The sequence below is a fragment of the Ochotona princeps genome, chromosome 2 (genome assembly GCF_030435755.1).
Source record: "Ochotona princeps isolate mOchPri1 chromosome 2, mOchPri1.hap1, whole genome shotgun sequence".
Lineage (NCBI taxonomy): Eukaryota > Metazoa > Chordata > Mammalia > Lagomorpha > Ochotonidae > Ochotona > Ochotona princeps.
This window is the reverse complement of record NC_080833.1, coordinates 88,956,494-88,970,202: the sequence shown is the minus strand read 5'-3', so window position 1 is coordinate 88,970,202 and position 13,709 is coordinate 88,956,494.

Here is a 13,709-nt window from a genome sequence, read left to right as displayed (position 1 = left end):
AATTGGAGAATCTCTCTGTCATCCTTTTATCTTTGTAAATTTTCCTTTCAAATAAAAATAATTCTTAAAATAAGATCAATTAAAGAACTTTAACAGCTTTATATGAACATAAACTCTAATATTATTTGCACCTCCAAACTTGTAACTGTGTTTGTGAAGATTGAAGTCCAATCATTTATATTAAGAAACAAAAAATGTTCAAATATTGTGAATATCCGATTGATTAAATTCAAAAATCAAATTAGATTTGATTAAGTGTCTCGGTATCTTTGCTTGACTTAGTGTGGATGCAGACTGAGAAAGAAATTTACATACTTTTTCCACATAATTGAATCAATTATGCTTTTCTAAAGTAACACTCGAAGAAATGAAACTCAGGTTTTCTCTACAACAATCCAATAGAGCCTTTCCTTAGCTTCAGCTGACTAAATGGATGCAGTACTTTACTGCTTTGACTAACATTTTAAATTCAGCATGTGCTCAGTGGAGTAAAACTGGATCACACATGAAACTAATCCCATTTAAGCAATTTTACGCTGTCATGCTTGAGAGTGCAAGAAATAAATGGAAAATGGATGTTATAATTTACTTTTCCCCCAGAAGTTACAATTTTCACACAATTACTTACAAATATCATTTAAAAACTTTCAGCTAATCCTCAAATAAGTTCTGTTATTTGATTTCTCTTCTCCATATTAATGGGATTATTTTTGAGATTGATAGAATAAGAAATGAAAGGCTCCAGATTTTAAAACTGCACTTGTCCGGGCCCGGCGGCGTGGCCTAGCGGCTAAAGTCCTCGCCTTCAATGCCCTGGGATCCCATATGGGCGCCGGTTCTAATCCCGACAGCTCCACTTCCCATCCAGCTCCCTGCTTGTGGCCTGGGAAAGCAGTTCGAGGACGGCCCAAAGCTTTGGGACCCTGCACCCGTGTGGGAGACCTGGAAGAGGTTCCTGGTTCCCGGCATCGGATTGGCGTGCACCGGCCCATTGTGGCTCACTTGGGGAGTGAAACATCGGATGGAAGATCTTCCTCTCTGTCTCTCCTTCTCTCTGTGTATCTGGCTTTCCAATAATAAATCTTTAAAAAAAAACTGCACTTGTCCTTTGACAAAATATCACAATAAGGACTCTGAATATTATTGAAAATGGACAAATGGCTTCTGTGATAATCAGCATTTCCATGAAGTTTCAGTGAACTACAATAATTACAAATGAAAATGATGTGCTGATGTACTAACAAGAAAATTAGAAATCATAATAGGTGAACAACACAGGTTACCAATTAAAATCAATTAGTAACTAGGAGTGGTTGTTGTAAGCTAGAATGCATCGACTAAGTTAATACCAGATGAATAATTCTTAGCCTGTTTTCCAGTTAGTTATGGCTGGTTCCATGGTCCAGTGTGGGACATCACATCTGAATATCTGTCTGCTTAGCCAATGTGGGAGGTTGTAGGCACACAATACACCATGTCAATGGGGGAACCCCTGACAGGAGTCTTGGCTGAGACCCCAACCTGTCCTGTTCACTGGGCATGCAGTGAGAGCAGTGGACTGACCCCCAGTCTCTTTTCTCTGTCTCTTAGGACTTCCTTGATCAACAACTCTACAAAGTCAAATGTTACATTCATCTTGATTTTCAGCATGTAACAAGTTTGCCCTGACACATAACTTCCTGCCCTGAATGCAAGACATGAACAATAATTTCACTCACTGGAGGATCCAGAGAGCTAGACATACCCACTAGCCTGTTATATTGTTGTGGTTGGGGAGGAATACTCTAAGCACTGAGAAACTGAAGGTGATTTTGTAATGTATTTTAGAAGCTTTAATTTAATTTGTAAATTTCACTCATTGCCCATGGATTTTATAAATATTTCAGGGGAAAGCAACTGTGCTATGAACCTCTATGATTTTATCTTATTTTAATCTGCCTGAGATGCTGTAAAACACACACACACACACACACACACACACAGAGTGAGTTAAACATGAATTTTTTTCCGCAAAAGTCTGGAGGCTGAAAGTTGAAGATCAAAATATCAGTAGTGATATTTTCTGCACATGACTTCCTCAGCATTCCCCACAAGCGTGAATTGATTGTCACACCTGAGCTCTCCTGTGTGTGCACAAGAAGCTGTGCTGCCCATGTTCTATCAAATTAGGGAAACCATCGTGACTTTACTTACATCCTTCAATGTTCTGTTTCAGAAAAATCACACTAGAGGGTATTTCTTCAACTTATTTATCTGTAGGCAGAAATAACAACCATTCACACATTTTTTTGTATCAAAAATTAATTGTTTTCCACAATACTTTTATATAGGTATAGGAATTCATTCCTCCCTCTCCCCTTCCTGCCTCCCCATTTTTCTCTTCAAACCTTCTCTCCTCTCCACCATGTGTTATCACAATAATATATTTCTTTTGTATGTTTCAAGTTTAACTTTCTGACATTTAAATGCATCATAAAATAAGTATAGGTAAAAGGGGGGTATTTTAGAAGTATATTTAAAGACTTCATTGAGAATCCTATTTTTATTCAGAAGTACAGATGCATACTGCATAGTATCAAAGTTCATGTGTATAGCTAATACAAACCTTTGTGTATTGGCTGTCCTATGTCAGAGAGAATACGTGATATGTGTCCTTTCAGAACTGGCTCCCTTCATTAAGCATAATGACTTCTAGCTGTCATTAATTTTTTTGTGAATGGCAAGATTTTACATTGCTCTTTATGGCTGAGAAGCATTCCATCAAATAGATGTACAATAATTTATTTAATCTGCTAGCAGGCATCTGCGTTGACTCAAAAGTTTTACTGCTGGGAATTTGGTGCTATAAATATTAGGTTACTTGCTGCTTTCTCAAATTCAGATTTCATTTCTTTTAGATATAGTTCCAAGAGTGGGATGGATGGGTCAAGTGGCGAAACAACTTTCAGTTGTCTGAGCACTCTCCATATTGGTCCAAAGTGATTGTACTAGTTTATATTCTCGCCATCACTGGATCCAACTTCTCCACCAACGATGGATCATGCAGACATTCACTTTCAACCCACATCCTCAGCACTGGTTTACTGATTTCTTTTCATTGGACATTCTCAGTAGAGTTTCTATTCATTCTAGTTTTATGTACATTTCCCTAACAGCTAGGGAACCTTAACAATTTTTTCATGTGACTATTTGCTTTTTGAATTTTTTCCCATTTTTTAACAGGCTAATTTCAGTATTCAGTTTGGATTGAGTGAACAGAATTTCACTGAATATGGGCTGAAAATACAAATTTTAGTATGGTATTCTTAAGAGGAGAAAATGATACATGAATAGATATTTTAGACTTTACAAACCACATAATCATCTGAAAATTATTTTTATATTAGGAACTAAAGCTGATTTTACAGAATTATTTTAATTGGCATAAATAATTAACACATTTCAAGTTGTTTTATAGGCTTATTGTTAGCTATTCGTTATTTGACCTTTTCCATTGAGACAATCTCAAGTTAATAGGCAGTATTTGAAGAATAACAACAATTACATACACAATGTTTAACCCTATTGTATTATAAGTGATAAAAGTGATCACACTTTCATGAAAATGCTTCGTTAATTTATTCATTGAGCTTATAAGAAGTTCCTGAAATAAATAGTATATTGCACTTCATTATACTCAATTTTATAGAACTTACTCTTAAGAACTGAGAATGACTTTTCTTTGTTAAAAAATGTGAAATATACCCAAATACTATTCATTTTAGCATATTAATTAAATATGCAATTTCTCTTTAGATTGTATACTAACTTCTGGAAATGCAACAACAGACAAAATTTAATCTGTTTTAGTGTTCACAGCAATAAGAATAAAATGAAAGTATTACTTCTAATTGAAGTAATACTATTTAAATTAAAAATATAAACATAAGCATTATAGATGAAACAAAAATATTATCTGATACATGAGAAAGCCTATTGTACCACTGTATTCATTATAACCTGCTCAACAGTCGCAAAAACATGGAAGCAACTGAGATGCCCATTGAAACAGGACTGGATAAAAAAACTGCCTTAGATATACACTATGGAATAGTACTCAAGTATTACAAAGAATGAAATTCTATCGTTTGCATCCAAATGATCCCAACTAGAGACCATTATTCTAAGTGGAATAAACCATTCCCAAAAGGAGATATCATCTGTTCACTCTAAGACAGCTTCAATCAAAACTACAAAACAAAACAAATAAACAAATAAAGGAGAATAAGCACACACATGTAACGCCACAAAAGAAGACAGTAAGGGAGACCAGAGTAACAGGAATCAAGGAAAATCAACAGAATGCATTTGTTTTTTTTTTTTTTTTTCATTTTCTCTCGTTTATGATTTATTGCGTTTTGTTTTGTGACATAGTATTTTTTTTTAATTTTTTTTTAATTATTTAACTTCATTAATTACATTGTATTATGTGACACAATTACATAGATACTTGGGTTCTCCCCACCCCTCCCCAAACCCTCCCACCATGGTGGATTCCTCCACCTTGTTGCATAACCACAGCTCAAGTTCAGTTGAGATTCCCCCATTGCAAGAGTATACCAAACATAGAGTCCAGCATCTTATTGTCCAGTCAAGTTCAACGGCTTCTTAGGTATACCCTCTCTGATCTGAAGACAGAGCCAGCAGAGTATCATCCCAGTCAATTGAAAGCTCCAACATACCATCAGCAAAAATTTACATCATTATGGAATTAATTGACATAGTAACGAGTAACCAATATGGTAAAAGTAAATGCAAGTTCCCAGTCACCTTCTGTGACCACCTCACCTATACTTCAATTTTAGTTTATACACAACATATAACATTCAAAGCATAACATGTTATACATAACATCATATCATCTTAAATTAAGGCAAACATGTGGTATTTAACCTTTTGGGATTGGCTCATTTCCCTTAGCATTATGGTTTCCAGTTTGGCCCATTTGGCCACAAAGAACTGCATTTTGTTTTTTTTAATAGCTGAGTAGTATTCCATGGAGTAGATGAACCATAGCTTTCTTATCCAATCCTCTGTTGGAAACACACTGGAACACTTAGGGGTAGGCCCTCACTTCCTAAAAAAGACTCCAAATGCAGTAGAAATCGAGACCAAAATAAACAATTGGGACCTCATCAAACTAAGAAGCTTCTGTACAGCTAGAGAAACAATCAACAAAGTAAAAAGGCAACCCACAGAATGGGAGAAGATCTTCGCACACGACATAGGTGATAGAGGGCTGATCTCCAGAATATACAAAGAGCTACAAAACAACCAAAATGTCAAAACAAACAAGCCACTCAAGAAATGGGCACGGGAAATGGGCAAACACTTCACAAAGGAACAAACCCAAATGGCAAGCAAACACATGAAAAAATGCTCAAGTTCCCTGGCAATAAGGGAAATCCAAATTAAAACATCAATGAGGTACCACCTAACGCCAGTAAGACTGGCCCACATGAATAAAAGCACCAACAACACTTGTTGGCGAGGTTGCGGGGAAAAGGGAACCCTACTCCACTGCTGGTGGGGCTGCAGGCTGGTACAGCCTCTATGGAAATCAGTATGGAGAATATTCAAACAACTCAAATTCAACATACCGTATGATCCAGCAATAGCACTCCTAGGAATATATCCAGCACACTTGTTTTATGAGAAACCAACATGCACTCCTATGCTCATAGCAGCACAATCAGTAATTGCAAAAACATGGAAGCAACCAAAATGCCCATCAACAGAGGATTGGATAACAGAATGCATTTGTACTAAGAAATGAAGGCAAACTCCCAATGAAGCTTCTAAAAACACCCAAACAACAAAACATTACAATTCCTACTATTGCCTATGCTGGCAATGTCATGACCCACGAAACGAGCAACAAGTAGGAAATGTTTCTCTTGCATCTCTAATTTTAAGTGGTTATCCTTTCACAATGCTCATTGTTAATATGGCTGAGGGGTTGTTTTGCTCATCTTCTTAGGGAATGGCTTTCTTGTTTTAATTTGGAGGGTTTGTTGTTGTTTGTTTCAAATTCAATTATTTTTGCTGCAAAATTTACCTTTCCATATGTTCTATTCATTTGTATCTTTTTCAATAAGTCCTTGTTATTCACTAATCCATCACCCATAACAGACACTTTGATTGCTTGTAAGCACCTGAGTTTGTAAATGTCCCTTTCAACACTGTTGTTGCTGCAATTCACTGGCACTGAAGCTTTGTTTTTATTGTCATTTCTTCAGTGCCACATGGATCATGCAGTAACATCGATTTCTACAAAAATTTTTGATTTTCTTTTTAATCAGTGTAATGATACATTGATCACTCGGTAGCATATCGTTTAACTTCATGCTGATAAAAATTTTCTGTTTTTCACTCTGTTGTGAACTCTTTTCTGGCTCTGTATCCAAGGTGATGGGATGTATAACAGAAGTGTAGTGGAGACTGACAGGTCCAGGTGTGGAAACATAGTACAGCACATCTTTCTGTATCCAGACCAAAGACGGACTCCCAGTGAAACTGTTGTATATGTCCTGACAGCAAGAAATTGGACTCTCTGGCATTGTCCATGCCTACAATATTGGGAAATACTTCATTAGTGGAAGAATGGATTAATGACTATTCCTGAACAATTATACATTGTAATACCAGAGGGAAAATCAGTGGTGAGAAAGAAAGAACTTGTGTAGGGGGACAGGAAAATCCAGAGCCTTTGGAACTGTATCATAAAAAATAAAAACAAACATCTTAAAATTGATTTGGATCTCAAGGAATACCAACAGGTCAAAACAAATCTGAAAAAAAAAATTGAAGGTCTCATACTTTTTGTCAATATTATGAAGCAATAGTATATTTAAAAGTGGAAATAATTCTGAGTAATAAGCTAATTTAAGTACAGTTTACATTATATATCAGTTTACTTACAATCTAAAGATCAGTTACTGCACAAATTTTGTCTGTTCCTCAATAATACAACTAACACAATGTGTCAAGTAGACCAATTGATAAACAGATTTCAAGAATACTTATATGTTTTATTTATTTTTCACAATATGTAGATGAAATATCACTTTTGTTCCCAATTTGGCAGGGAGGGTGTTTAAGCCCTAATAGTTCTGTCATCATCTGTCCAAACAAGCTACCTGGGGAGTAACGAGCAGTTTAATTCAGTTTCAGGAAAGATCAAATGCACTTGTTCATTTTAGGGTACTATATAATATAATAAAGTGTACACTTTTGGGTGGATACTTTTATTAACAATGAAAGCAGGATTTAAGAAAGTTGGTTATAGAGAAATTTAATTTTATGGTTAAACTATCCAAACAGTAGTAAATGGTGCTTTTGATATCAAGGAGATACTTTAGGTCATAAAAAGCTGATCACAAATTTAAGGAGAAATTATCAAAATCTTTGTTACTGCATTCATTATTTTCTTTTAACTTTTTATTTACTAAAGAATGAATTCTAGAAGCTCTAAATATTCTCTGTGTATATATCACTTTTTTGCGTTTGAGTTATAATTCAACACATACTGATACCTTATACATTAGAAAAATTGGGTATAATGCACTTAAATATTTCCAGCATTTTTGTGGAATTAAAAATAAAAAACAAACCAAAAAAAGCAACAGAAATAAACAGAAACATAATTTTCTTCAGAAAGGTATGAAGGAAAAGGCTCTGGGGGAAATTCAAGAACAGCTAATTAACTCAATTTGCCATAAAGTGTTGCAATATTCACATTAGAAGATTTCTTTCTGAAAATTTGATGCTAATTTTGAATCATTAATATATTGAAATGAATGTAAATTATCTTAAATAATCACTAACTAGCACATATTTTCATTTAATTACTATGGTTTTGGGTTTCTAGGGAATCAGATACACAAAAGCTGAATGATCTTAGGGAACATGTTACATATGATTAACTCCACAAGTTTTTAATCTAAAATGATCTATATGTAAATAATCTCATTAGTATTATTCACATTCATTTCAGTTTGTGAGTTGATATAATTAAAAATTAAACTGGTTTAAAAATAGTCATATATTAGGTGACATTGATGTGACTTATAGTTATTAAGAATTAGAAAGAGTCAACTTAGGAAGACTTGTTAGTGATGCTTTCACTCTTCTGTCCTCGCTCTTGTTCTCAATTGCTCTATCTTTCAAATAAATAATGCTGGGGCTCGGCACGGTGGCCCAGCAGCTAAAGTTCTCTCTTGAACACACTGGAATCCCATATGGACACCTGTTCTAAACCCGGCAGCCCAGCTTTCCATGAAACTTCCAGCTTATGGCCTGGAAAACAGTCAAGGACGGCCCAAAGCCTTGGGACTGTGCACTTGCATGGGAGACCCAGAAGAAACTCTTTGCTCCTGGCTTTGGATCGGCTCAACTTTTACCATTGCAGTCACTTGGAGAGTGAATTGGCGGATGAAAGATCCTCCCCTCTCTCTCCTCCTCTTTGTATATCTTCCTTTAAAACATAATAATAATAATAATAATAATAAAGAAAATTGAATCAATTAGACAATAACTAACGTAATTACCTAGTGTTCCCATCTGCAAAACAGAAATGTATTGATACTTATTTACATATGTATTATATATGTACATATATAAATGTATTTTGAAACAGTTGCATTGAATATAGAATATGACATATGCAATTTTTGTTTCTGTGTAGCACCAGAATTTAAGTATATATGTCTTTCTTAGGCAATAGTTGACACCAACAACGTGAATACTATATTCATTTTCCTGATATGTGAATATAATACAAAATGGTCAATTCTATTGAAAAACCACTTGACACTTAATGCACATTCCAGAAAGTCCCAAACCCCATGCCAGAAATGGAGGCACAGAAATGGAAAGCAATATGTAACATACTTTTACATTTTTGTTCATTTTGTTTTTCAAGTTTGCTCACTTACATTCATGATGTTAATACATTTTTTATTGCAATATACTTTGTAGTTTTGTTGAATTCTGAAGGAGACTAGGAGCTATATATCATACTTGTTTTCTCAGCAGCAATATGGAAGTTTAGGTTAATGATAAATTTCATCGTAAGTCAAAATCATTTTAAAACTGTTCAGAAATTGTACAATTCCAGTCCCCTACCACCAGTCAAAGGAAAAAGTAAATGTTAAAAAATAATAATAAAATAAATGTTATATATAATATAATATATATATTTTATATATATATATATATACCAAAGTTTTGGAAAATTCAAGTAAAGAGAGACAGAAACAGAAAAAAAGTTACACATAATTTCTAATTAATTAGATTTCCATTTGTGCATTTTTGCTTTTCATTTTTTTTAAAGATTTATTTTTATTACAAAGTCAGATATACCAAGAGGAGGAGAGACAGAGGGGAAGATCTTCCGTCAGATGATTCACTCCCCAAGTGACCAAAACGGCCGGTGCTGCACCGATTTGAAGTCAGGAGCCAGGAACCTCTTCCGGGTCTCCCACGTGGGTGCAGGGTCCCAAAGCATTGAGCCATCCTCGACTGCTTTCCCAGGCCACAAGCAGAGAGCTGGATGGGAAGTGGAGCTGCTGGGAGCACATTCAAGGCGAGAACTTTAGCCACTAGGCCATGGTGTCGGACCCTATTTTAATTATTTTAAACTCATGCTCCTTTCTGTTAAATTTTATATAAGACTAACTTGTTTTATGTTCCCTGTGTTCACAATGTCTTTGATTTTTTCTAGTTTGTATATTAAATATTGCTACTTGGATTTCATCCACTAATTTTATTTGGCTTATTTTTCAGCTTTTGGATAATGTCCTTAATTGTATCTTTCAAAATTCTGTATTTTCTTTCTAATAGGAGCACTTTCAGTAGATATTACTACCTTTTGGGGGGTATATTTGTGTATGTCATTACTTAAGCAGTTATTCATCACTGGGGTCTTTTTGTGGCTTTGTGTATTCAAACCACTGCCTGTGACACCAACATCCTATATGGGCAGGCGTTCAAGTTCTTGTGTCTGCACTTCCTTCCCATTTCCCTGATAATACACCTGCGGAAGTAGCAGAAGTAGCGTGAGTATATTGGCTTGCAGTCCATGTGAGGAACCTGAATAATACCATGGTTTCACAATGTATCGTGTTCTTGTTTTATGAACTTTTACATGAAAAGACAAAGGCAATCTCAGTTTGTATCTAACACAGAAGAAGGATTTTCATGTAGACAATTTCAGTGAGCAAAGCAAGACTTAGACAGAAACCCCCTGCAACATCATAAGGCAGGGGGCTTTTAAGGTAGCAAGAGCAGGGCCTGTGGTGCTGGCCTAGTGATTAAATCTTTACTTTGCATGTGCTGGAATCCCACATGGGTGCCAATTTGTGACACAATTGCTCCACTTCCCATGAAGCTCCCTGCCTGTGGCCAAGGAAAGCAGTGGAGGATGGTCACATGGGAGACCCAAAAAAGTCTCCTGGCTCCTGGCTTCAGGCTGGCTCAACTCCAGCCAGTTTCAGCCACTGAGTGAATGAACCACTGGGTGAATGAAGCAGTGTACAGCATGCGGTTCTGTCTGTCTCTCCTTGTCTGTGAAAATGAATCTTAGAAGGAAGGAAGGAATAAAGGTAGGAAGGTAGGATGGAAAGAAAGGAAAAGAGAGAAAAGAAAGAAAAGAGAAGAGAAAAGAAGCAATTCAACATGAAACGTGGCAGCAACTTCTTTCTTGTCTTAAACAAAAGAAGAATTTTCATATGGACAACTCTAATTTGCAAGGCAGAATTTATTTAGAAAAAGGGGGAAAATGCTCCTAACTGCCATCTGACTCCTCTCATTTGGAAAACAGTTTATACTTCTTTTATAAAGTTGACCTGGATATAACCCAATAAAACATGAACATAACAAGGTACATGAAAAATTATTTAGAGTTGTTCATTCTCATTTGAATTGCTAGAACAAAATACTGTTTAGTAATAAGATCTTGAGAAAATAATTATTTGCATGAACATTCGCTTTATTTACAGTTTTAAAAGAGAAAAAAAGGGAAATTATCTCGAAATAAATATGGTAAAGACAGTGATAAAAGCTTATATAATACTCATCTCAAAATTCTGAATAAACTACTAATTGGCACTAAAGATAGTGAAGAGAAGAACATGGAAAAGATCTATGCACTGTTAATTAATCAGAACCAAATAAAATAAGTGCTTTATATAAGTTGCACTAACTGTGCTATTTTTACATACTATATATTTATGATACTGAAATTAAAATAATGTGTATTACTCATATAATGTGAACTTCAACATGCATGATACATTATCTTTTATATGTTTGTGCAGTATTTAATGTACTATTGAGTGAGCATAATATACATGTGTTTATAAAGCATGGGCTTTACTCTGCTAATTAGAAACAATAAACAAAAGAAAACATTAATTGAAAAGGCTTTTAAAAGGGGGGTTCATAACTTAAGAAATCCAACAGTTTTAAATTCTAAGTGACTTTATCTAAAATTAGCTTAAATCTTACAAAAAGAACTCCTCTTGTGAGTCACAGTGGTCTCCCAGGCAAGACAGTTAGGGACATACCTGTGAAAATAATAAAGACTGTATGATTACAGTTTTATTTCCACCTGGGGAAAATACAATCATAAACACCCTGTTGAAAAGCTTTCCAAAAAGCTCTGAAAGCTATAGATCTCTCTGAAAGCATGGAGAGGCATTTTGCTTGCTTTTACTTAAAGTGCATGCCAGTTAGAATCTGATTCTAGGGAAGACTTGATTTTTGTCCCAGCAGGCAATTCAATTAAAACACGATGTTTGCTTTAAGAAGGTCTGTTTTTATGCAGCTGTGGCCTTCTCTCATTTACAGGCATTGAATGGTGGCATTTACTTTTACAGTTTATTCACAGCATATGTTTTTAGGTGAGGTGTATGCCATTGTATTTATAATATATCATCTACCTTTTTTCTAAAAATGGTCAACAACAGCAACAAAAAAATCAATGAAAAAAACACAAAGAACAATAAAGATGGGCACTTCAGTTTATAATACAGTATCAAATTTATTTGTTTATAAATTCATACAATATTGGTTGGATTATATTATTTTTTTGCTACTGTTCTTTTTCAAAATATGGCTGTGCATGAGATCTAAAGCACTGAAAATATATAAAAACAAATTAATATTTATCTTCCTCCACTAATAACTTACCTATATATTTTTAAAATTTTAATATTAGGATGGTTACCTTTATTTTTATCTTATGTATAACTATTTTGAGAAGACTTTGTTTACTATTTTTCTTTTTGTGTATTTACTTTTTTTTAAAAAGATTTATTTTTTTGAAAGTCAAAGTTGCACAAAGAATGGGGGGCGGGAACAAAGAGAAAGATTGATCTCTCATTCTCTGGTTTCCACCATGGCCAAAGTCAGGAGTCAGAGTTTCTTACAAGTCTCTCATACGCATAGCAGAGACCCACGCACTGGGACAACCTTTTCTTTTCCTATTCCCTTGGTAGGGGCTGGATCAGAAGTAGAGCAGCCAATATCTGGAACGGTGCCCATTGGTATGCCTGCATAGTAGGTAGAAGGTTTACCATCCGGGCAAGTGCCAGTTCTTGATTATTTATTTTCATCAATTGATGAATTACAGTTGTATTGTTGTGGTGGTGGTGAATTTTGTTCATTTTTTTTTCAATTTTTTGTGTTTTTGTTTTGTTTGTACACACACCCACTTGCATAACTATGTGTGTCTATACCTGCATGTACCCTATATTTACCTGTGTAGGATGAGTTATGTTACACAATGTCCCAATATTTTGGCAAGGTTTTTTTTTTAAACTTTATGTCATTACATTCATATCTGTAGTGGAGGAAGTTTTATTACAAAAAATAGATTTTTCAGACTCATCATTAAGTGTGAAAATAATTAAGAATTATTGTTAGGGCCAAAAAAATTTGGTATTGCTTGCAAAATTGACCCTGCAAAGCTGAATAAGGGTGAGAGACAGCTAACAGGGTCAAAGATTAGGCTTTCTTGAACATATAGTGTATCTGAAATATGAAATTCAGACTATCAGCAGCACCTAGTAACTTGTTGAGAAGCTGAGTTCCCAAACAGTCTATCAGATTTAAAACATCAGTAACTCTGAAAATGTACTAGTGGTCCAACACACCTGCTACAGCATTCTAGCACACACTAGTATTTGACATGTAGAGATGCACAAATGGAATTTCTCTTGAAAATATTCTCCCTTAGTTTATTTTATCTCAATGCTTTGTATTTGTTATAAAATTCCTAGTATTCATAAAATATGATTTAATATATAATGCCTCTGTATTCTTAGAGATCAGATGAGGTAGGTGAGGAAGTTTTGTGAAAGTTTGGATTTAAATTTTGAAATTCTGCAAGGAGATTCTTAAAAACACATCCTAAACTATACATTATGCATTCTTGGAAACTTTGTTGTTGGGTGAGTGTCTAGAATTAATAACTATTTTAGTATAAAATACTTTCTGGCTAATGGTATTAAGGCTACCTTAGAGAACCCATATTATTTGTTAATGCACAAACAATTATTTGAAAATAGTAATTATTTAAGGTGTAATAAATGAGTGTATAATGACCATACAGAACTTAAGAATATATCACCATTCAAGTCAACGTCTGGTGTAACAGTTAAAATACT